Source organism: Erpetoichthys calabaricus, chromosome 4 (genome assembly GCF_900747795.2).
Source record: "Erpetoichthys calabaricus chromosome 4, fErpCal1.3, whole genome shotgun sequence".
Lineage (NCBI taxonomy): Eukaryota > Metazoa > Chordata > Cladistia > Polypteriformes > Polypteridae > Erpetoichthys > Erpetoichthys calabaricus.
The window spans coordinates 325,854,028-325,877,839 of NC_041397.2; the positions used below are offsets into that span (position 1 = coordinate 325,854,028).

The 23,812-nt window shown below is 42.7% G+C and overlaps 1 protein-coding gene and 1 long non-coding RNA gene across 2 annotated transcripts in view; one reads left to right on the forward strand and one right to left on the reverse strand.

Moving 5' to 3' along the window:
* The window catches only part of LOC114643553 (protein NLRC5-like), a 5,922,889-nt gene that overhangs the window by 1,398,593 nt on the left and 4,500,484 nt on the right, over positions 1 to 23,812 (forward strand). The window lies entirely within an intron of this gene.
* The window catches only part of LOC127527384 (uncharacterized), a 902,058-nt gene continuing 880,029 nt past the window's right edge, over positions 1,784 to 23,812 (reverse strand). Inside the window, exon 3 of the long non-coding RNA XR_007934682.1 lies at positions 1,784 to 1,950. This is a non-coding gene — a long non-coding RNA (uncharacterized LOC127527384). The remainder of the gene's footprint in view (positions 1,951 to 23,812) is intronic.

Sequence of the window (23,812 nt, forward strand, 5' to 3'; positions counted from 1 at the left end):
AAGGAACAGTGGTGGGCTTTGATTCTCTGACCAAGAGAGAGCTTTATGAGTACTGCGTTAAGGGGATTTACTTCTCTGCATTGGGGTCTGTGCTGGACACTCCATGGAGGGAGAAACTGAGAGTGGAAGGGCACAGGGGGCCTGCGTGGAGGGAGCTGAACAAGCCGTGCAGTGGAGAACTGGGCATGGGATCGTTACCACCAACTCCTTTTTAAACATTATTAAAGAAGATGAAAATGATTGAAAATGCGTTTTCTGTGGACAAAAAGAAACAATTTTTAATTTGGTTTTGTGTTGTAATCGACTGGCGGGATTCTTCAGATTCTTTGAAGCTTTGTGTACCAATTTGATTAGAACTTTTAATGAAGTCCTGTTCATTTTTGGAAGTAAATATAATAAGAAAACTCGATGCAGGATGCAACTGTTCAACTTTCTATTAGGTGAAGCAAAGCTGGCCATTTTAAAAAGTTGAAATAATAAGCAATGTGAGTCAGAACTGGCGGATATTTATTTGATGTTTAAGTTGAATGTTTATTAAGAATAAGACTGGAGTTTACTTTTTATAAACAGATGAATAGAATGGGGGGGGGGGTTTGAAAATGTGTGGGGGTGAAAGGGGGGCTGTGCTCAGTTGATGAAGGGGAGATGAAAATGAACTTCTGATTTCACTGTGGTGGGCAAGAGAAAGAGAAAGAAATGGTGGGCATCAATACCACATGATTAGTAATGTGTGGAGTAGGAGGAGAGTAAGGGGGGAGTAGTGGGGGTCTGATGTATGGATCTGCTGTTTAGTCTGGAATGTGGCTTTTCTTTTCTATTGATTGTGTATGTTTATGTTTGATCTATCTATCTATCTATCTATCTATCTATCTATCTATCTATCTATCTATCTATCTATCTATCTATCTATCTATCTATCTATCTATCTATCTATCTATCTATCTATCTATCTTGACTGTCCAGTTCTCCTCCTGTGACCTCAAGTGTCCATCATAATCCCCAGCACTTTCTATTAGTTTCTGATTTCAGTTGTCCCACCTTGTGACCCTTAGTGACAAAGTGACATTTGCTCAGCCCCTCTCTGACATCACTTTTCTGCTCCTGATGTCCATGTGCACCTCTGTTGGTGTCCTGCACATCAGACTTGTGACGTGACCCCATTGTCGTGTATTCTACCCTCACAGCTCGAGTCTCGCCTGTTTCTGAGACAAATCGTCACTTGACTGATGACAATGGTGTCACCCTTTATTACAACACTGGCACCTTGAACAGGGGAAAACTCATCATTTGAATGTTCAAAGTGTCTGCAAACATCGGCCTTAACCAGCGTATCTTAATGTGACATCGAGAACACACAAATGACAGGGGGTTCTAAACAAGGGGACAGCTGCAGTGGACGCCAATACTCTTTAATGTCACACTCGTCATTGTCATTGTCACAGAGTGATGTTTTTAGGATTTATTTAGTAACATGTGTATGTTTTATTGTTTGCCCTGAGAAGTCATGAGAGAATCGCGTTGGCCCTCAGACTGTGAGGTTTATGTGGTCGGACCTCGAGAAGCAGGACCCCTCAAACAGACTGCCATGGGGGCTTCACTTGTGTCTTCAGAACTAAAAGGATTTGCTTGTGATTTAGGACTGAGCTATGAAGAGACGATTATTTGGTTTTCCTTCACCTTCTCTCATATTCTGTCTGTTTATTATGGGATGTGTTGTTGTCCTTTTGATTTGTTTCCTGATCTTCACAGGTGAGTTAATGCTATAATGCAGAAGACTCTGTCAGGTATATAGCGCCTTACCTTATAAGGACAGCGGTGGTCTCAGGGTCAAAGTGCATTTCAGTGAAGACGGCGCAGTCATTGAGCCCTTGTGCTGTGTGTCCTTCTGTCTGTCTGTCTGTCCTCACTCGTCTCTCTTCTTCTCCACAGGTTGTGGTCTTGTGGTCTCACCTCGGCCTGCTGCTCAGCTCTCTCCTCGGTCCTCTCGTCTCCAAACTCACAGCTGACTGAACTGGACCTGAGCAACAACAACCTGGGAGATTCAGGGGGTCGTCAGCTGATTGAGGGGCTCAGGAGTGACAACTGTAAATTAGTGACACTGTGGTGAGTAAAGAGGGGGAGGGGTGTGGGTGTGACTGTGTTATTGATGGGCGGGCTGATCACATGACATAGTGCCTTTCACATCTATCTATCTATCTATCTATCTATCTATCTATCTATCTATCTATCTATCTATCTATCTATCTATCTATCTATCTATCTATCTATCTATCTATCTATCTATCTATCTATCTATCTATCTATCTTGCTGTCTGTGTGTTGCTCGATTAGTGCTGTCTGGGGTGGGTGTGTTCGAGTCGTGGGAAGCCGATGGGTGTCGAGGTCTCTGTGTAAGTCTCTTATTTTTCTCTTCCTTTTTCTCTTTTTTTCTTTCTCTTAGTTGTTTTTTCTTAGTGTTTTGTTTTAGAATTGTTTTTTGATAGTTTTTACTGTTAAGACGCGGCTTTATCACCATGGCCGTGTCCAAAGGCAGGGCTCCTGGTTTGTTACCAAAGGTGTTTGAAAATCTTTCTCGCCGTCATGGCGCAAAGGTCCTAGTGGACCCTCAGGTTTCTGCCGAAGCATGTGTGGTGGGAGTAGCAAAAGTTGTTGGTTATAAAAATGTCCTATCCTCCTCCAGAATGAACAAGGCTATGGTTGTTTTTCTAAAAGATGAGTCTCTTGTGAATACACTCGTTGAAGAAGGGGTTGTTATCAATGGCTCATTAGTTCCTGTCCTGGCGTTATCAGCGCCTGCGAAGAAAGTTATCGTTTCTAATGCTCCACCTTTCTTAAAAAATGATATTTTACTAAGGGAATTGAAACGTTATGGGCAGATAATGTCTGATATAGTATTGATCCCACTTGGCTTCAAGTTGCATGAATTAAAACATGTGGTCTCCTTTCAGAGACAAGTTTATATGATTTTAAACAACATGAATGAGGATGTAGAGGTGGCCCTCATGTTTAAGGTAGAGGATGATGATTATGTAGTGTTTGTCACTTCAGATTCTGTGGCAGAGCTGGACACAAGGCGGCACAGTGCAAACATGAACCTGGGGTGCTGCCGGGCGGCTCCGCTCCGATTAAGGAGAACAATGACGGGGTTAACGATGAAAACTACGAGTCTGAGTATGAAAGTGAGGTGGACAATATGGAGGATGATAGGTCTGAGTGTAATGATCGGTTGGAGGGTGCGGGTGTTGTGTGTGATCGGCCTGCAAGTTTTCTGTCTAAAGACACCCCAGAGAAGAGCACGTTCCTTGTTGCCGAGGACATGCCGGCTGAAGCCGACAGTGCAGTGTGTAAAGTAAGCACAGAGCCTGAGACCAGTAGCAGTGAGGGGACGACATTGAACGCTCTTTCCGAGGGAGCTGCGCCAGTCACCTCCGCTGTGAACGAGTCTCAGGTAACTGATGAAGCTGCACAAGTTCAGTCCGCTGAGGACGCACTGCTGACGAAGCAGATCTCGGCGCAAGTCGTGGAAAGGCAGATGAGTGAGAGGCCGATGGACGAGGTGTGTGCCATGGAGAGTGGGAGTGCAAGTGTGAGCGAGAGGGATGAGAGTTTCAAAGTGCCCCGTCATAAACAAAAGAATAAATCGGAGAATGCGAAGTCTGCAAAGAAAAGCCTTGTGTCAAGCGAGCCATCCAGTGAACGCAGCAACTTGTTTAAAAGTTACAGTGACTGTGATGTGGGTGACAGGGAGGATGAGGGCAGTGACACTGACGCCTCCGTGAGAAGCGAGTCCTCATCAAGGTATACACTCGGAGGCGGATACAGCACCGCAAGTATTCGGTATTTCTTGGAATTTATTGAGGGCAAGAGAGGAGTTAAAGTGGAGGAGCACTTCCCAGACGTTCAGCTGTTCCTGGTGTCAGCACAGAGGGTGTCAGCTTGGCTTGGACCAGAAAGAGTCGGTGAGATTAAAGAATCTGATCAGTAGGGTTAGGAAATCACTGCTTTAATCATGATGGAGGTAGTTCTACGTTTCTTTTATTCGTTTGTGTTGTGTAATTTATTGGTCACTCCCTTGTGTTTTGTATTAATGGACTCTTTACATATTGGGAGTCTAAATGTGAACGGGTGTAGGGGAGACACAAAAAGGGCTGCTGTTTTTGATTATTTAGGGCAGAAAGGCCTTCACATAGCACTACTTCAGGAAACGCACACCGATATTAGGAATCAGTCGGACTGGCTACGTGAATGGGGGGGTCAGGCTGTGCTTAGTCACGGATCCCATGTCAGTGCTGGGGTAGCTGTGCTGATTTCCAAAACTGTAAATTTACAGATCACTAATATTAGAGAGGTGGTGGCTGGGCGCCTGCTGGTGGTGCAGATTAAAGATGGCATATCAGGACCTCGTGTTCATTAATTCCTATGCACCAACAAATGGGCGAGAGAGGATCTGTTTCTTTGATTCATTGAGAAAGGTGGTGGAATCTTTTATTAATGGGGAAATCCTTCTACTAGGAGGGGATTTTAATTGTACAGAAAATGCTCAACTGGATCAGAATGGTGCTGAGCCTCATCCAGCTTCTGTCAGAGTATCACATACTTTATTACAGCAGTCAGATCTGGTGGATTTATGGCGGAATAAACTTCCTACAGATAGACAATACACCTGGGTAAAGGGGGGGTGGGGGGGTCGCATTTCAATGGCACGGTTAGACAGGTTTTACTGTTCAAGACATCTTCTGAATACAATCACCACTACTTATATCTGTCCTTTCAGTTTTTCTGATCACTCGCTAGTAGCATTAAAAAACTTTTCTTTAAGTCTTTCTGGCAATTCAGTGTTTCCCTGTTGGATGATTCGAACTTCCTTCAGTGCTTTGAATTTTTCTGGCAGCAATGGACCCTCACTAAATCCAAATTCACTTCCCTCAAACAATGGTGGGATGTGTCGAAAGTACAGATTAAAGCTTTCTGCCAACAATACATCCAGCAAGTGATGAAGAGGAGTGTGGATCATATGACAAGCCTGGAGGAGGACATCACTGAACTACATGCTACTCTTCAAAACAATTTTGATAAGGATACCTTTGAGATTTTAACAACTAAAAAACATTCACTGTCTCAGCTTCTGGAGTTACAGGCTCAGGGGGCTTTAGTGAGGTCTCGCTTCCAGAATCTGAATCACCTGGACGCACCCACAAGGTTTTGTTTTAGTCTTGAAAAGAAGGAAGCACAGAGGAAGACAATCCATATGCTCCGTGACACCGACGGTCAAGAACTGTGTACTACAGAGGAGATAAGAGACTTTGCTGTATCGTTTTACAAGAATTTATTCAAGGAGGAAAGCATCGATGAGGCTGCAATGTCTGAGTTTTTGGAAGGTATGCCAACAATTTCGGAAAAATTGGCTGGACATGCTGTCCAGGAGCCAATCAAAAAGTTGGAGAGAGATGGCGTTGGGTTTCTTCTGCTGAGTGGAAGGCTTAAGTTTTGATAGAAAACTTCTGGTGCTAAACATTCACAAAATGGACCTGTCCAGCCTACCCCATTTTTATAAGGGAGTCTTATTAACGTGGCACTTTGTCTTTAAAAGAAACTTTGCTACATCTGGTTGGTTGGCCTTTAGTTTTTAACTCTGTTTTTTCATGTCCTCTGTTGTTAAGCGATAGTTTTGTTAAAACACTCATCACACATCAAATACTTACACTGTCCCAAATTCATTATGACAGCAAGAAGTCCTTTATTGACCCAGCAGTGCTATCTTCAATACTGGGGGTCAAGTCAGTCAGAATGCTTCAGAGTTTTGTATCATTCATGGCCAAAGATTATCATCGGCTGAACAACTCGATCAGAGCAGTGAACTCAGAGATGGAGGTCTGCCCTGCTGTTGATCTGTCCTCACTCACCGATAATACGATCGTGACATTCCATAAAGGGGAAGTCGTGAGTTTTAAGTCTCTGTCAGAGGGGGGCCTTTATAAATATTGTTAAAACTTTACACTTGGTGACACTAAAAACAGCATGTGACACACCATGGAGAGAAAATCTGGGGGTGGAAGGTGGGAGTGCAGCTGCTTGGAGGGAGCTATATAAGAAAAGAAGAGCGACGTGCAATGGAGAATTCTGAATGGGATTGTGGTTACCAATTCCTTTTTAAAAATAATTGAGCAGAAAGAGGATGATACGTGTGTATTTTGTGGACAAAAAGTAGCAATATACCATTTATTCTTGCAATGTATAAGACTTAGTTTTTTTTTTCATTTTTTTTAGTGAAATATGTAGTAAGTTAATGGGGAAATTTAACAATATCAAGTTCATCTATGGAACAAAATATAACAAGGAAAATTGGCAAAAAGTTCAGCTATTGAATTATTTATTGGGTGAAGCAAAATTAGCAATTTTAAAGAGTCGAAATAATAAACAATGTGGGACAGGGGCTACTGATGCTGTGATGATGTTCAAGATAAATGTACGCTCCAGAATAATAATGGAATATACGCATTATAAAATGATGAATACATTAGATTTATTTAAAAATGTGTGGGGGATTACAGGGGTGCTTTGCTCAATTGATGATGGAGAACTAAAAATGAATGTATGAGACATTATTGAAGTTCTCTCTTTTTTTTGGTTTTATGCTTTCTTAGAATAATGTAAAATAGTTGAACTAATCGAATGGTGTAACATCATAATATTTATGTTGAAGCAGCCTGCAAAATATTAGTTTATATGTTACCCGTTATATATTAATTTGATTTATTGTTATTTGATCAATAAAAGGTCATTTTAAAAATATCTATCTATCTATCTATCTATCTATCTATCTATCTATCTATCTATCTATCTATCTATCTTGACAGTCCAGTTCTCTTCTTGTGGCCTCAAGTGTCCATCACAATCCCCAGCACTTTCTATTAGTTTCTGATTTCAGTTGTCCCCCCTTGTGACCCTTAGTGACAAAATGACATTTGCTCAGCCCCTCTCTGACGTCACTTTTCTGCTCCTGATGTCCTCGTGCTCCTCTGTTGGTGTCCTGCACATCAGACTTGTGACGTGACCCCATTGTCGTGTATTCTACCCTCACACTTGATTAATGACAATGGTGTCACCCTTTATTATGACACTGGCACCTTGAACAGAGGACATGTCCTCATTTGAATGTTCAAAGTGTCTGCAGTCATCTACCTTAACCAGCGTATCCTAATGTGACACCAAGAACACACAAATGACGGGGGTCCTAAACACGGGGACAGCTGCAGTGGATACCAATACTCTTTAATGTCACATACATCATTGTCATTGTCACAGGGTAACATTTTAGGATTTATTTAGTAACGTGTGTTATGTTTTATTGTTTGCCCTGAAGAAGTCATTGAGAGAATTGCGTTGGCCCTCAGACTGTGAGGTTTATGTGGTCGGACCTCGAGAAGCAGGACCCCTCAAACAGGCTGCAATGGGGGTCTTCACTTGTGTCTTCAGAACTAAAAGGATTTGCTTGTGATTTAGGACTGAGCTATGAAGAGACGATTGTTTGGTTTTCTTTTCACATTGTCTCATATTCTGTCTGTTTATTATGGGATGTGTTGTTGTTCTTTTGATTTGTTTCCTGATCTTCACAGGTGAGTTAATCCTGGTGGTCCGGACTGCTGAATTCCTGATGATTCTCGTCCTTTTCTGAGCCCCTGACGTGTTCTTCTTGTGATCTTCTGATTCTTTTCTCTTTCGGTGGCCCAGCTGCTGTTCTTCTTGTCTTTTTATTCTTTAATTCTCCGTGTGGTTTGATGTCACTGAGATGTCGATTGTGTCATTTCTAACACCTACCAGCAGGTGGCGATGCTAGCAGGTCACTCTGCCATTTTGCTCTGAATGGGCAGCTCAGGTCAGAGGAGAGCTGGGAGTGGACAGCAGTGGTCAGCAGTAATGGGGGTCACTTCACAGTCCACTCAGACCACCTCTGTGCCCAGGGGACTGGACTTTGGGATGCTGAGTGTCCATTTAGAGCTCGTCCACTGGCTTTATTACAAATTAGGAGAGAAATAAGAAAACTGAGGTCACCAGCAGTGAGGCCTTTAGTGGACTGAGGTCAGCTGGTCAGTGACACCGGTCAGCATGTGACGTGTGAGTGTCAGAAGTGTCACATGTCAGTCCTGTCCACCCTGTCCATTATGTCACTGATCACACAGTCAGTCCAGTCTTTGTCACAATAGACAGACTGAGGGTCCTCATCGCCTAAGTGGTCTGACATCAGGAGAGCCCACCATGACAGACACTCGAGTGTCGCGCTCTCCGATGTCCAGCAGTGACCGGCGTGTCTAACAGGAATCTGTGGATGGGGTCTTGTAAATCAGTCAAAGCCCCTCCATGTGCTGAGTCCTCAGTTACAGACAGAAATCCAAGGTGGTCCCTCCGCTGTCATCGGCTTTGACAAGTCTGTCTGGACCCTCAAGTGCAGGACACTGTCAGCCTCATGTCCTTCACATTCCTGTCCAGTGTCCACATGTCACTTTGAGTGACTTGTCACCAGTTAGTGTGGCAGGAAGGCAGAAGACCCTGTCAGGTATATAGCGCCTTACCTTATAAGCACAGCGGTGGTCTCAGGGTCAAAGTGCATTTCAGTGGAGACGTCACTGTGTCCTTCTGTCTGTCTGTCTGTCCTCACTCGTCTCTCTTCTTCTTCACAGGTTGTCTGAATGTGGTCTCACCTCGGCCTGCTGCTCAGCTCTCTCCTCGGTCCTCTCATCTCCAAACTCACAGCTGACTGAACTGGTGCTGGACAACAACAAGCTGGGAGATTCAGGGGCTCGTCAGCTGAGTGAGGGGCTCAGGAGTGACAACTGTAAATTAGAGACACTGTGGTGAGTAAAGAGGGGGAGGGGTGGGGGGTGTGAATGTGTTATTGATGGGCGGGCTGATCACATGACAGCACATGGAGAGACCAGAGTGACAGTGACAAGTGGAGCTGACTGAGGTGACAGACAGGAAGGACAACAAAGATAAGGAGAGACAGACAGAGGAAGACAAGGAGAAGGAGGAGTGTGAGATGGACAAGAAGAAGAAATGGACAGCAGCTGAGTGTTCAGCCAGAGACAGGGGGACAAGAACACGGGTGGATCAGGACAGCAGACAGTGTGGACAGGAGGAGAGGGGGACATGACAGTCTGGGGGCTGAGGGCCAATTGGAACAAACAAGAAAGAGCAGAGCAGCAGACGGGGGGATCAGTGGACAAGAGGAAGAAACAAGATGGAGGATGAGAGACGAGCAGGAGATGAAAAGAGAGAAGACATGAGAGTGAGGAGGAGAAGAAGAGAAAATGAAGAGAGACGGAGCACCAGAGAGACAGACAGGAAGTGACCACAGGGGGACAGAGGGGGCAACAGCATGTCAACTGGACAGACCACCTTCTTTATGAAATGTGACGCGACCAGCAGGCCTTCAGAGGACGTTGACCAATCAGTGAGTGGACTGAGTGACTGACAGGCCGACATCCACATCATGTGACTTAGATGAGCACAGACACTGAGAGGAATTCTGGGTGACATCAGTGGGCGTGTCAGTGTGACAGTGCAGTGTGTGTGTGGCGCCCCCTGCTGTTTGTAACTCACACTTGTGTCTCCTCACAGGCTGATGAGTAACGGGATCAGTGAGAGTGAGAAGAGGAACCTGTGGTTACTACAGGAGGAGCTGAGAAGGTCTGGACGTCAGCTGACTATCAGTACATGAGAAGACCAGTTCTGGTGATCAGACTGACCCCCTGTCAGTGACGGAGCCCCCCGTCCACTCTCCCCTAAATTCTCCTGTTTCTTCTTTTTCTTCTCCTCTCAGCTCTGCTCCTCATTTAATAAACTCTTCGTGTCCCCTCAGCCTGTGTGCTCCTCCTTTAACGTCACTTTTATTTTTAAGACCTTGAGACCCTCAACTGGTGATAAAACTCAAGCAGACTCGGACCTGCAGACCCCTGAGTTTCACCACTAGAAGCAGTAAAGCAGTGGGGGGGAGTCATCCTGTAAAAAGCCCGTCAAGTCGCCTGTCCCACCGAGGAGCAAAGAGAGGAGGACAGTCCAGCTGTGGGGTGACAGGGGCCTGAGGCTGTAGTGACACTGGGGACGAGGCTGTGACAAACCCTGGACAGGACGCTGGTCCATCACAGGACGCCATCAGTGCTCGTCTCCATCGTCACTCGGTGTCATTTGAACCCGTGTCTGCTCCATGTCCCCCAACTCCTGTCTACCACCTTATGATTTTCCTTTGGTGACACTTTAACTCCCACGAGGCTGTTTTGATTTTCATTTTCTTTTTTATTCGTCGTCTCCATTTCACCGTCCCCTCCAGTTGTGTCCTCGTAGTGAGCAGCGGCCTGAACAAGTGAGCCGTTAAAAAGAAATAAAGGAAAAGACGAGGAGAACATGGAGGAGTGTGGAGATGGGATGGACTGGCGCCGTCCAGGGTGGGGTCCTGACTTGATGTGCACAGATGGCCACTGAGGGACCACCACCTGAACTGGACTGAGGGGGCTTAGAAAATGGATGGACAAACAGAGGGGAATAAACTGAACTGGGAATTAAGAAAGAAACTGGAAAATAAAATAAGAGTGAGAGTGGGATGAGGGTCTAAAGAAAACAAGTGGGGGACCCCAGCCTGAGGGTGGGCTTCTATAGGACAGCTGGGTAAGAAAAAGAGGAACGGGGACAAGAGTGGGAGAGAAGAAAACAAACAGAGAGACGAACAAGGGGGGCAAGGAGGAGAGAATTAGAAAGTGAAGGACAGTCAGTGACATGAGGGGGACGAGGACAGACGAAGAGGAGGAGGAGGTCATCTGTTTATCACAAATCACAGCAGGATTGTCTGTCAGGGGTTTACAGTCGGTGGTCAGGGGGCCGAGATGAACTGTAGGAGCACAAGTGAGGTCAGAAGGTCCAGAACACACAAGGTCTGTTTGTATGTCATGTAGACTAAGAGAATGAGGTGACCTCCATGTCTTAATGTCTTCTGGACATTCCAGTAAAGGGTTAAGAGAATTTGTTTGGATCTGCTGAGTGGAAAATACATCAGAGTACATCTGTGTAGCCGTGGAGAGAAATATTGAGTTATTTAAAAATGGATACTAAGAGGAACATCTACAGTGAAATAAAGAATAGGACACAGAATAGAGAGGGGCCGAGGATGAGGAGGAGAGGCGGCCCACCCTGACTAAAAGTCTCTGCCTGTGAGGTGTGACTGAGCCAAGACGGGCGATGAGGATGTCATGGTCAGCTGGGTCAAATACTGCAGTCAGAGCTAACAGCAACAGGACAGCCGGACCCCCAGAGTCTCTTATTAAAAAGACAAGGAATGGGAGACAGCAGAGAGTGGCCATATCTACAGAAAATGATGAAAAAAGCCGACGGACAACACGACAAGGGCAGACATTTGTGTTTCTAAGGTCAGTCGTCTTGTAGGAGACATTAGTGCCATCTTGACTGGCATCATCTGTAGTGTCTGTCCTGAGGGGACAGGAGATCTTCATGGACAAAAAGACCACCAGACCTTCACTCCGCTGAGCCTCAGTTCAGGTTTGAGCAGATCAGTGACACGTGTGAGTCGGTGTGAAGACGTAAAGATGGACGACATCCTCAGTTATTGGTGACAAAGAGCAGCTGCCTCCGTCACTGTGACTGCTGTGATTTGAGAATGTGACTCACTGTTAATAAAATATGAAATAAGAGAAACTGTGAGAACGGACCCTTTGATGAAGTGACTTGAGAAGTTTCAAATGTCCTAACATCCAAACCAGCTGAGCGAGTCACCAAACACACCGGAGTGTCACGTCACCCACGCCCGTCACTTTCTGTCCTCGCAGCCCCTCACCTCCCTACCTGCTCGTCGTCTTCTCGTCTTTACTGCTCTTTGTATTCTGAAGTGTAATAAACACAAGTGTGCTGAGGTACGAGAAATAAACTTGGGCCAGGACTGATGATATTTAGATTTAAATGTGTGACGCTGGAGCAACTCATTCTGTGCTAAATGTATTTAAACTGTACACAATATCAACTTCATTTGTGTTAAACGTACTACAGTGGGACTATTGGAAGTGTACTTCAGTAAAATTAAATTGTATTGCTTTATATATACTTTTAAAAAATCAACACAATCTTACAATAGATTTAGAATGAACTTTTATCAATTACAAGTGCACTATTATTACAGGTGGCACGGTGGCACAGTGGGTAGCGGTGCTGCCTCGCAGTAAGGAGACCCGTCTGGGTTCACTGCCAGGGTCCTCCCTGCGTGGAGTTTGCATGTTCTCCCCGTGTCTACGTGGGTTTCCTCCCACAGTCCAAAGACATGCAGGTGAGGTGTATTGGTGGTCCTAAATTGTGTGTGTGTGTGTGTGTGTGTGTGTGTGTGCCCTGCGGTGGGCTGGCACCCTGCCCGGGGTTTGTTTCCTGCCTTGTGCCCTGTGCTGACAGGGATTGTCTCCAGCAGACCCCCGTGACCCTGTAGTTAGGATATAGCAGGATGGATAATGGATGGATGGATGAATACATTTGTCAAATATTACATTAAATACATTAAAAACTTTAATTGTACATTGTCTTTAATTGTTACATACTTATAATTAACTAAACATTTTTTTTCTGCTATATGACTACTATAATTATATTTTAAGTGAATAATAAATGTCCTTGAAATAGTTAAAAAAATAAATTTATAGTTTAATTATTAGCACATTATAAATATATTTTTAAGTTTAACTAAAATGACACTTTTATTACGTGTAATCTGTGACAGTCATTCTCTGTATATTATGAATACAGTAACAATTTCAAACTGGTACAATATATCCCATAATAAAATGAATGTCTATGGAAACTGAATGAAAGTCCGCCTTTATTTTCTAATAATTATCATCCCTGAGGTCACTCGGCTTCACCCCAAAGCACAACAACGTCAATGTAATCCAAGTCAAGAGCACACGGCTAACCCTAACGTTTATAGCGAGAGCTCCGCTAAACTAAAAACATCTCAAATTCAAATGTCACTTCTATCTACAGAACAGTTCATTGCTGATTTCTGTCTTATGTCAAATATGAATTCTAAATTTAGTGGTAATAATAATAATAATAATCTTCATCATCTTGCCCTTTTTCTTCTCGGTGTGACGCTCCTGTACCTTCCTCCTCCTCTCATTGCTGTTCTGAAGTCCTCAGTAATCTAAAGAAGGAGACATCACAAATAATCCAAGTCAGTCGATGGTCTGCTAGGTGTACACGACACTCACCGTCCAGCGCAGTCTGATCAGGCAGGTCCTGCTGAGACCCCCGGCCCAGACCTGTTAAAGCCCCCATTACGTAACTTAGTGATGAATACGACAAACTCTGAGTGACGATTGGAGTAAAGTGACAGTAAGTTTCTCAAATGCAGACATCAGCGTATTTCCACAGAGAGGACCCCATTATTGTACTCACCTGTGTTGGTGGCAGCACTTGTGGCTCTGGCCCTGAATGAGAAATCATCAAAATGTTCAGTTAGTTGGGGTTTTCTCATCTGGTCTTTGTAATGCAATTATATGAATAAAATTTCAAAAATATGTTGTCACAGCACATGAACGTCTTATAAGATCCACAGGGGCTTGAATGTGTCATCGTGTAGAATTACCTTTCAGCTGAACGGCCGTTTTTGATGATGTGGTCCATAAAACGCAACCTAAACCTGAAAAACGAAATGCGTCCAACGGTAATGAAATACTGGGAGGGCAAATGTTTACTTCACACGTCATAAGTCAATTCATGAAACACCGATATGTAGTCTGGAAAAAATATCTGGCTGAGCAGTCGGCCCACAGAACTCCCACACCTGCTGACCTGTCAGTGGTCCTGGACATTTAGGGGGTCCTGTAAACACACAAGTGTCATTTAAACAGCTTGATGTGACGTCAGCAGCAGGGACCTTTACTTCTGAATGACTGAACAGAATGTTCACAGCGCAAAGACGAGACACCTTCAGTGTGAGTCTGTCAGGCCTAATGATGGCAGACGGAGTGGTAAGGAAGGTCACCAACATGGAGACATCGAGGTATCCCATCGTATTTCCAGTGTGATGACACCTTGATTTTATCTTTTCATGTTCGTTCTGAGAATCGTTGTCCTCAGTCACAATGGCAGTGCTAGTTATTCTGTCACCGACTGAGGAAATTATTAAAATGACAAGTTAGCAGCTTTTGTGATGTTGCCTTTGTTATGTGCTATCCAGGTTTATAAAAAGGACATTAAACACATCACATGTTCAGCATTTAATACTTAATAGTTAAAAGTGACAGGACGTCTTACTTTTATTAAATCTTGGAGGTAGCAGGGCTGCTGGTAGGTGTCCTCATCTTCCTCACTTGATGAAAGTGCAGCCTTGTACTTCTGATTTGGTCTAAAATAAGATTTTCTGATCAGCACAAAACAAAATATCACAGGTGAGGAGTTGATGTGAGTTTGTGAAGTTTCATGTCTCACATTCTCTCTCTTCCTTGTGTTTCCTGGATGTGTGTGTCCAAGCTGGAAATGTCTTCTGACTGAAGGAAGAAGTCCTGAGTCTTCTCATGTGAATCTGATAAACGACACCAAAAAGGGCTTTTCTAACTGTGCGACTACCGAAATGTCTAAACGTAGGACTTACTCTGATTGTTGATACGCTGATGTGAATTGCTGTCTCTGTTATGTCGATAGCCAGGCAATAAGAACTGAAAGATGCACTTAAGATGGCTTCTGTTATTTCCCTATGAATGAAGCTTATTTCACTATTTCAGTGACCACTTCCACCATTTGGTGACACGTGCATCACCTCTGAGCTCGCTGTGCTGGCGCTGCCACTCACGAATCTTCATTCATGTCGACTTCTGCAGGTAACGCAGACTCGTTAATCATACCGTATAGTGCCAGGGTGTGCACGAGATTTGAAAGTGTCCTCCTGTGTTTATGGATTGACTGTTATTTTTACAAAGTAAATGAAACTCTTACACGCTCCACTTTAAAAGACAAAACACGCTGCTGAGTTTTAGCGAGCAAGTCTTCTCCAGCACTGTAAGCCAGAAGCACCGCTCACGGTTTACAACTTTTACACCAAGAAGCAGAACAGCCTGTAGCTGACTGAGAGCGTTTATGATGCCAGCTTCTGAGATATGTGGGTGGCTGTGAGCATAAAGAGGCGTTTCTAGATGTTGAAAACTTCACGTGGAATATCCCAGGATGCTCTTCTGCTTCTTTTGTGGTTCAAATTAGCTTTCTGGTCCAAATCAGGTAGTGACAGCTAGTGATGGGTGGAGTAAAGCCTCACAGAGGATCGAAACTTTTGAATCAACTGTGTTGGAAATTGTGTGTGTGTGTATGTGTGTGTGCATGTGGGTGTGCGTGTGCGTGTGTGTGTGTGTGTGTGTGTGTGGGCATGTGGGTGTGTGTGTGTGTGCGCTCACATTCACACTGCGATGAGCTGGCACCCGTCTATTGATTGGTCCTGCCTCGCGCTGTATGCGGCTGGGACTGGTGCAACCCTGGATGGATGGAATAATTCCACATGTACTACGAAGATATTTCAAAGTTCCCTAAAAGTTTTGAGAAATTGGCCTTCTAAGCCTACAGCTGGTTTTACATTTATTTGAAACACATACTTTGTTCTGATTGGTTACATGGAGAAAGAAAATGGAAGCACAGGAAATGAGGGCTGGTACATTTGACAGGGAAAGTACTGGTGCAATGAAGAAAGCTCATCCAGAAGGACATCCATTAAATTCCCAGGACACCTCACCACAATACACCTAAAAAGTGATTACAAAAACAGCTGTACATTAATGGCACTTGTGATGATCGAGGCTCCAAGAGGCTGCATCTATGAATGAGTATCCTGCTGGTTTAACTGAAATAAGGTGTAAAATTCGGTTTCTGAGTCGGTGGTTAGGGACACAGACAGAGAATTCAATGGATGTTCTTCTGAGTGGGCTTTCTTTATTGCAGCCATGCCATCTTTATTAAACGTACCAAACCCCAATTCCTATCCTTTCGTTTTATTTTTATATGTGGTATATGTTAAGTATGTTTAGTTAAAAGGTTATTTGAATAATTTGGGATTAAAGTATTCAAAAACACTCTATTAACACTAGCAAAGTAGTAACTAGTCTAATTAAAAGGAAAAGACAAATAATTTGCGAGACTCATCAGATACATTTTCTTTACAGCAATCCTTTTAATCATTGATGGGCATAAGCAGTGAGGGTGAATGGTAAATAGAGATGGTAAGGTGATGCAGTGTTACACCTTGAGCTTGGGAAAGGTGCTGTATAAATAAAATGTATTATTATTATTATTATTATTGTTATTCACAACAAGGTGACTGAGGTTCACACTGCTCCATGGAGTTTGCATGTTCTCCTGTACTTGTGTTTGAGTTTCTCCAGATGCTCTGATTTCTATATGCAGTCCAAGGACATGCAGGTTTGGCCAATTGGTGTTTCTAAATTGACCCCAGTGTGTGTGTGTGTGTGCGTGTGTGCGTGTGTGTGTGCGTGTGTGTGTGTGTGTGTGTGTGTGTGCGTGTGTGCGTGAGTGTGTGTGTGTGTGTGTCCATCAGGTGATGGACTGGCATCCCACCCAGGATTTGTTTCTGCCTTACAATCGATGCTTTCTGAGATATGCTTTAGGTCTGAACGTGATAGTAATACACACAACCACATTGGCCACCTTTTATAAAAGACCTGTTTGAACTTCACAGTCTGTTCTTCTTTGTGAACTGAACGCAGTGAGCAGATGATGAGGTGAAAACAACAGTGTAAGAGCCAATCTTGAAAAGTACAAGTTTTAAGTTAAACTCATATTAGTGTTTGCTTAAGTACAATAGAATATCATTTTCTTCTTCTACAGTAGCTATTAGAATATGGTAACCTGTAGACTTTTACCCCCGTAATTTAATATGAGATTGAACTTTCTCGCTCTAATCAGTAATACTGTGTGTTCATTGAGAATTAGTCTCATGGCCAGCATGGGCTGAATGACCCACTTGTGGTTTGTAAATGAGGTAATCATACAGTTATCTGACCGTTAGAAATGGCTCAACTGTATAAGCAAACTTAAACAATGCAACAAGATGTATAAGCTTTAAACAGAACTTTTCTTAAACATATTTCTTTTCTTTGCTATATTGATTTTTTTCTCTATTATTTGTGTGAACAGTTTTGGTGTGAATTTTTCACTAAAGCTTTTAAAAAACAAACATATTTTATCTGTGGAATCACTTCAACGTGTCAGAACTTTGGTAATTTTGAATAAACGCAGCTACAATTTGTACGTCTGAAGGCACTGAACTGGAATTGGACACCTGTGCTCCAGAACTCGTCAACGAAAGAAAAAGACCTGAGCTACTATGAGGTACTGTGCTCTTATCTTCTATCTCTTCATGATTGTAAATGAAAGCAAGGTCACCGTACCAGAACTTGAGAAGTTTTGTGATAGAATATAAAGGCATCATGGAGTTACAGAAGCCTGACTTGTCTGTATTGTTGGAGCGTCTCGATTGTGATGTAGCTGTTGCTAGAAAGCAGTTTGCCTGGACACACTGTCAGAGACACGCGCTGCTGTGAACATGGTGATGTCCAAGCTTAGCTCAAGTGAAGATACCGGGAGTGATGTGAGGACGGAGTTCAGAGAATGTGCTTAAGGATCTTAAAGATCACATAAAGTAAAGGCTGCATTGACTTTCCCAACTTATGGCTGAGATTGAAAGCCTTAAAGACACTGCTGACAATTTCACCTTTCGTGTGACGTGAAGTCAGACTGAAGAGCTGTATGGAAGAGTAATATCTATGCTAAGTAAAGAAGGTGTAATTAAAAAACAGAAAATGACGTTCACAGATGTAGGATGAATTTAGTGATGCTACAGCAGCATGGCTTAAAGACACGAAGAGCTTTTCAGCATGCTTACCTGACGAACACTTTGTTACTCAATTCAGAGAGATGCAGCTGCAAGATTGAGATCACACAAAACCCAGTGTCCTGCAAGCTTCTTAGTTAAAGTGCGTTCTTGATAGTAGGTGTGGCTCATCATCTCAGCTAAGCGCTGTGGCAACGTCACCCCCTTTGACAGAATCCTACAAAGTCAAAGCTACTGAGCTGTTAGCTCAACAGAGGGAGATACAAGATAAACCTCCAGCGCCACACACAATACCAATATTTAACGGTGATCCTCTAACACACACGTCGTTCATTCAAGCCTTTGATTATGCTGTGGACAATGTGTTTGAAAACGATCGAGATAAACTGCACTTTCTAGAGCAGGACACTAGAGGCCGCCCTCAAGAGCTCGTTCAAGCCTGTCTCAGACTCAGACCAGAAGCAGGATATCAAAAGGCACGACAACTGCTCAACACCTACTATGGAGATAGTAAGCAGATATATGGAGCACACATTAAAATGGTTATGAACCGGCCTCAGATCAAGTCATTAGAAGATGGAGGAGCATTGGTAGATTTGGCTCTTTTTCTCTGCCGCTGTATGGATGTACCACCTACTGCAAGAGGAAATCAGAATGAGTTTGATATTGGTGAAAACTACTTACCATACGAATTGAAGCATGAGTGGACATCAGTAGCTTGCAGTACTAAAAGAAGGGAAGGAAGAGACGTAAGATTGGATGATTTAATAGATTTTTTTCATTTACAAGCTCAGAATACCTCTCATTCAGTGAATGGCGCAGCTTACATGGAGAAAAAAGAAAGGACCAGCAAGGGAAAGAATCCTCTGAGTTGCTGCCAGAGAAAAGGGAGTCATGATGTCTGCATCATGCATCTGTGCATTTAAAAAGCCTTGTGTATTCTGCAATGGCCAGCATACTCTTGCTGAATGCAGTAAAATCAAAGAACTGCCACATAAAGACAGAATCGACTTTCTGAAATCTAAAGTTTTATGCTTTATAAATGTGTGGATGCTAGGGGTCACTGTTGCCCCTTTTAAACCCAACAGACAGACACACAGGACACAAGTTCAAAGCACCAAGAAGATGTTTAATATTTCTCTTCTTTTATAGTCCCCAAAACACCACAGCCACCACTAATACAAGTAACGATAATAACAATAAACACAATTCTCTTTCCCTTTCCTCTTCCACACCTCCAGCAAGCGTTGTCTCCTTCCTCCCAACTCTGGCTCACCTGCTGGCTCTTCAGCAGTCCTTTAAATAGTCCTTGACCAGGAAGTGCTTCCGTTCTTCCTTCCACATGACTGGCCAGCACTTCCAGGTCAGATGGAGGATTTGAGGTTTCTTTAGCCCGGAAGTACTTCGGAGCTTCCATCCTCGTGACTTGGGAGTACTTCCGGGCTATGAATGAAACACAACTCCTCCGGTCCTCTTGCAGTGTCCCCTGGCAGCACCCACAGTATCCAGCAGGGCTGTGGTATTACACTACATGTCCCATAGTGCCCTGCGGGAATCCGGGACTCCTCTGCACTCCAGGGGAGCTGCCATCTAGTATCCTGGGGGAGGCAGTGTACTATGAAAGCTTCCATCTCAGGTGTGTCCTGGCCATGTTGAGCTGCTGGCCATCTGTTACAGCTTTCATTGTCTCAAACAGGGACACCTAGGTAAGACCTGTAAAGAAAAAATGAAGTGTCAGACATGTTCTTTGCAGCACCCAGACATCTGGCACATTAATAAAGTTTGGAGCAACATCCACTAAAACTACTTCTAGTAAAGCTACATGCACTGAAGGGGAATCTGAGCAGGGAACTTGTGCCTTTACTGGGACTGGTGAAGAGTGAGTACTGTATTTGGTTCCTGTTAAGGTAAAATCTAAGAAGAGTGAGAGGTATGTAGAAACATACACCTTTATAGATCTCGGCAGTACAGTAACAATCTGCACTGAAAAGCTTCAGAGACAATTAAGCCTTCAGGGGAGAACACAAGTATTGCTCAAAACTATGAGTAACTATGAACTATGAAACTTAAAAATTCTAACCCAACGTTCTATCTTATCAGATTTGCAAGTCTGTGGTCTCCATGATGAGAAATATATTGATTTGTCAAAGGTCTTTACGCAGGTCTCCATTCCAGTGAGAAGAGAAAATATTCCACAACAAGAGGATATTGAGAAGTGGACATATCTTTTTTTAACGTATTAACACTAGAATTACCAAAGCCTAAAGAAAACTTGTAGTTCCATCCCACCTTAAATCCCTTCACACCTCTCCGTCACCATCTTTTGTCTTGTAAATGTGTCGATAAGCAGCAAGTAAGCAAGTAACCTGCTACCACATCCCCCCACTGCCGCACAAAGTTTACTCAGCTCAAGTCTGTTTACCTGCATGTCAGTTGCTTAGAGTTGTATTGAGTAAATTCTATATTGTTATTTTGGAACACATGCATTTCATGTGTGTTCTGTGTCTACAACAATCGTTAAAATACAGAAACGTTTGTCACGTTTTAGTAATAATTGACAAAATGTAGACATGAAGTGTATAATGTGTGGAAGACCTGAAGTCCAAATATCAAATAAACACTTTCACTAAAGGTACAAGTATAACAAAACAAAGTGTGCTTTTATTCAAGAAAATTAACTTGCAGAAAAAGAACGCGTGTTAGGGTGATGACATTGACACGGCCTTAATCCGACTGCTTTGATGGTGTAACGGTAAGAACTGTTTGATTGTTAATCAAGTGTCACGGGTTTGATCCTGCACAACTCCATTTTGAGAAGTGAACTGCTCTTATTCTTACTATTTTAGAGTAAAAACATATATATGATTGGAGTCTGTGACAGCCATTGTAAATATATGATACTTGTAAAGGTTAGCATTGTTTTTTTTTTAATTCAATTTTAGTCTCCCAGTTACGTTTACACTTCCCCCGATCGCGCTATAGCAGAGGTGAACTCAGATAATGACGAGGGTTATACATCGGAGAAAGAATGCACGTCGCACTTTTGCCATCGCTGTACTTTGTCTTTGTCTGCAGTTATATTCTTGAATAAAAGCGCACTTGTTTTGATATACTTGTACCTTTTGTGAAAGTGTGTTATTTGATATTTGGGACTTCAGTCTTCATTCATTATATGCTTCGATGTCTACATTTTGACAATTATTACTAAAACATGAAAAATATTTTCTGTTTTAATGATGTGTTTTACATAGATTGTTGTAGACACGGAACACACATGAAATGCTGTGTTCCAAAATAACGATATAGTATTTATTCTAGTCTATACAACTCTAAGCAAACTGACATGCAGGTAAACAGACTTGAGATGAGAAAACTTTGTGCAGCGGTGGGGGGATGTGATAGCAGGCTGCTTGCTGCTTATCGACACATTTTAAAGACAAAAGACACTGATGGAAGTGTCAAAGGGATTTACGGTGGGATGGATCTACGAGTTTTTTCATAGGCTTTGGTAATTTGAGTGTTAAAGACTAAGTAACATTTCATATAACAAGTCAAACTTGACAAAACTAAGTTCAAAATCAACTCCACCAATGAGAAAGAGAGCCAGGCCAGCAGCCAGAGGTAAAACATAAAGAGTAGGAAAATAAATAAATAAAATAAAAAAGGGACGAAAATCCATTTGCCCAATTTAAATGTTTATTCTAAAATTAGATGTCTGCCAGCTTTTAAAAAAGGTTGTTGCAGAGATCCACTGAGTGAGAATTTAGATTTTTTTCCAGGTTTGAAATAATATGTAATATCAGTTACCCACTGACTTAAAAGAGGTGAGTTAGGATTCTTACAGTAACCCCAGCACACCTTAAATCCCTTCACACCTCCTCATCAGCGTGTTTTGTGTTGTAAATGTGTTGATCAGCACAAGCAGAAAGCAGCCTGCTATCCCATCACCCCTCAATGGAGCTCAACTCGAGCAAAAAGTTCTCCCAGCTCAAGTATGTTTATCTGTGTGTGAGGTGCCTGGAGTTGTACAGGGAAAATAATATATCGTTATTTGGAATACATACATTTCATGTGTGTCTACAACAGCGGTCCTTAAAGTGTGGTCTGCGGCCCTCCGGTGGTCCGTGGTAGGCTAATTGGTGGTCCGCAAATATGTTCTTATTTATTTATAAAAATAGCTAAGATTTTTGTTTATAAATATTTATAGTACATTTATAAGTGTCATAATACTAATTAGTAATAATGTAATAAAAAAGTAATGTCAAGAAAGAATTTTATTGAGACCTAGCAATTACTTTTAAGGTTGTTTTATCCACAGTTTAGTAATAACACACCTGTGTGAAATTTACCTAGCAGTATATAGTGTACACAGCCTGCCGTGAATTTATTTACCAGGGGTTCATTAATTAATTCGCGGGAATACTTTGTTAAGGTAAGAGCTTGCAGATAAAGGGTTTAATGATACTGAATTTTATTTAATATGTAAATTTTATATTCTTGCTGTAGAGATTGGAAGAATAAAGAGTCCCTCAATGGATCAGTGGCTTAAAAGTGGATTTTTTGCCAACGAAAAGGCGAAAACCTGACCAGGAAGAAATGCAAGAAAGTTTGTCTGGAAGACGGTGCATGTCAACAAGAAATAGAAGGACAACGTGAGTCTGACGTGGACGGCTATTCAGATAATTCCCATGTTGCTGAAACTGAAAGTGGTGCAGCTAATAAAAGTGCCCTCCGTGGTTAGTCAGAAACACGGAAATAAACGAAAAAAAGTGGTAAGAAAATACGATGAAAAATATATTGACTATGGATTCACCTGCATTGAACAATGAAAACGAGCCAAAGCCACAGTGGCGTTTTTGTGCTATGAAGAGTGCTTTCTAATGAATGTATGAAACCTGCAAAATTAAAGCGCCATATACAGACAAAACATGGAGCAGTACAGGAAAACCCGCGAGAGTATTTCCTCCGTAAGCTGTCTGAATTGAAAGGCGTTAAGAAGATAATGAAAAAGGCTACAAGTATCAACATGAAAGCCTTGGAAGCATCTTACATTATGAGCAACCTTATTGCAAAGGCGGGCAAGCCACACACCATTGGAGAAGAGTTAATTTTACCCGCTGCAAAGCAACTAGTGACAATAATGTGTGGTGAAAAAATTGCTAGTGAACTGAATGTAGTGCCACTGTCAAATGATACTGTCTCGCTTCGAATTTCTGATTTGGCAAATGATGTCCAACAGACTCTTGTGCATCGCGTGAAAAACAGTAAGTTTTACTCATTGCAATTGGATGAGTCAACAGATATTGCCAGTCAGGCTAATCTTCTCGTGTATGTCAGATACATTTGGAACGAGAAAGTGCTGGAAGAACTCCTTTTTTGTCGTCCATTGCCATCAAACACAACCACAGAGCTAGTGTTTGGTGATTATCCTCGTTCATCAATGAGAATGGCATTCCTTGGGAGAAATGTGCAGGAATATGCACTGATGGTGCCAGAGCAATGTCAGGAATAAACAGTGGACTGATTGCCAGAGTGAAAGAAATTGCACCAGATGTTGTTTGGATCCACTGCAGCATCCATCGAGAGGCTTTAGCAACAAATAAAATGCCCCCACGCCTCAAGAATGTCTTGGACACGGCAGTGAAAGTTGTGAATTACATTAAGCTCGTCCGCTTCAATCCCGACTATTCCATATTATTTGCCAAGAAATGGGAAGTACTCACTTACAATTACTCTTGCACACTGAAGTAAGATGGCTATCCAGAGGAAAAGTCCTTACCCGATTATTTGAGTTATGGGAAGAAGTCCAGATTTTCTTCACCGGCCATCCATTTCAACACCGCGCATCCTTGGATGATACAGCATGGATTTCTCTGCTTGCTTACCTGGCAGATATTTTTTCACGTCTGAATGATCTCAACAGAGGGTTAC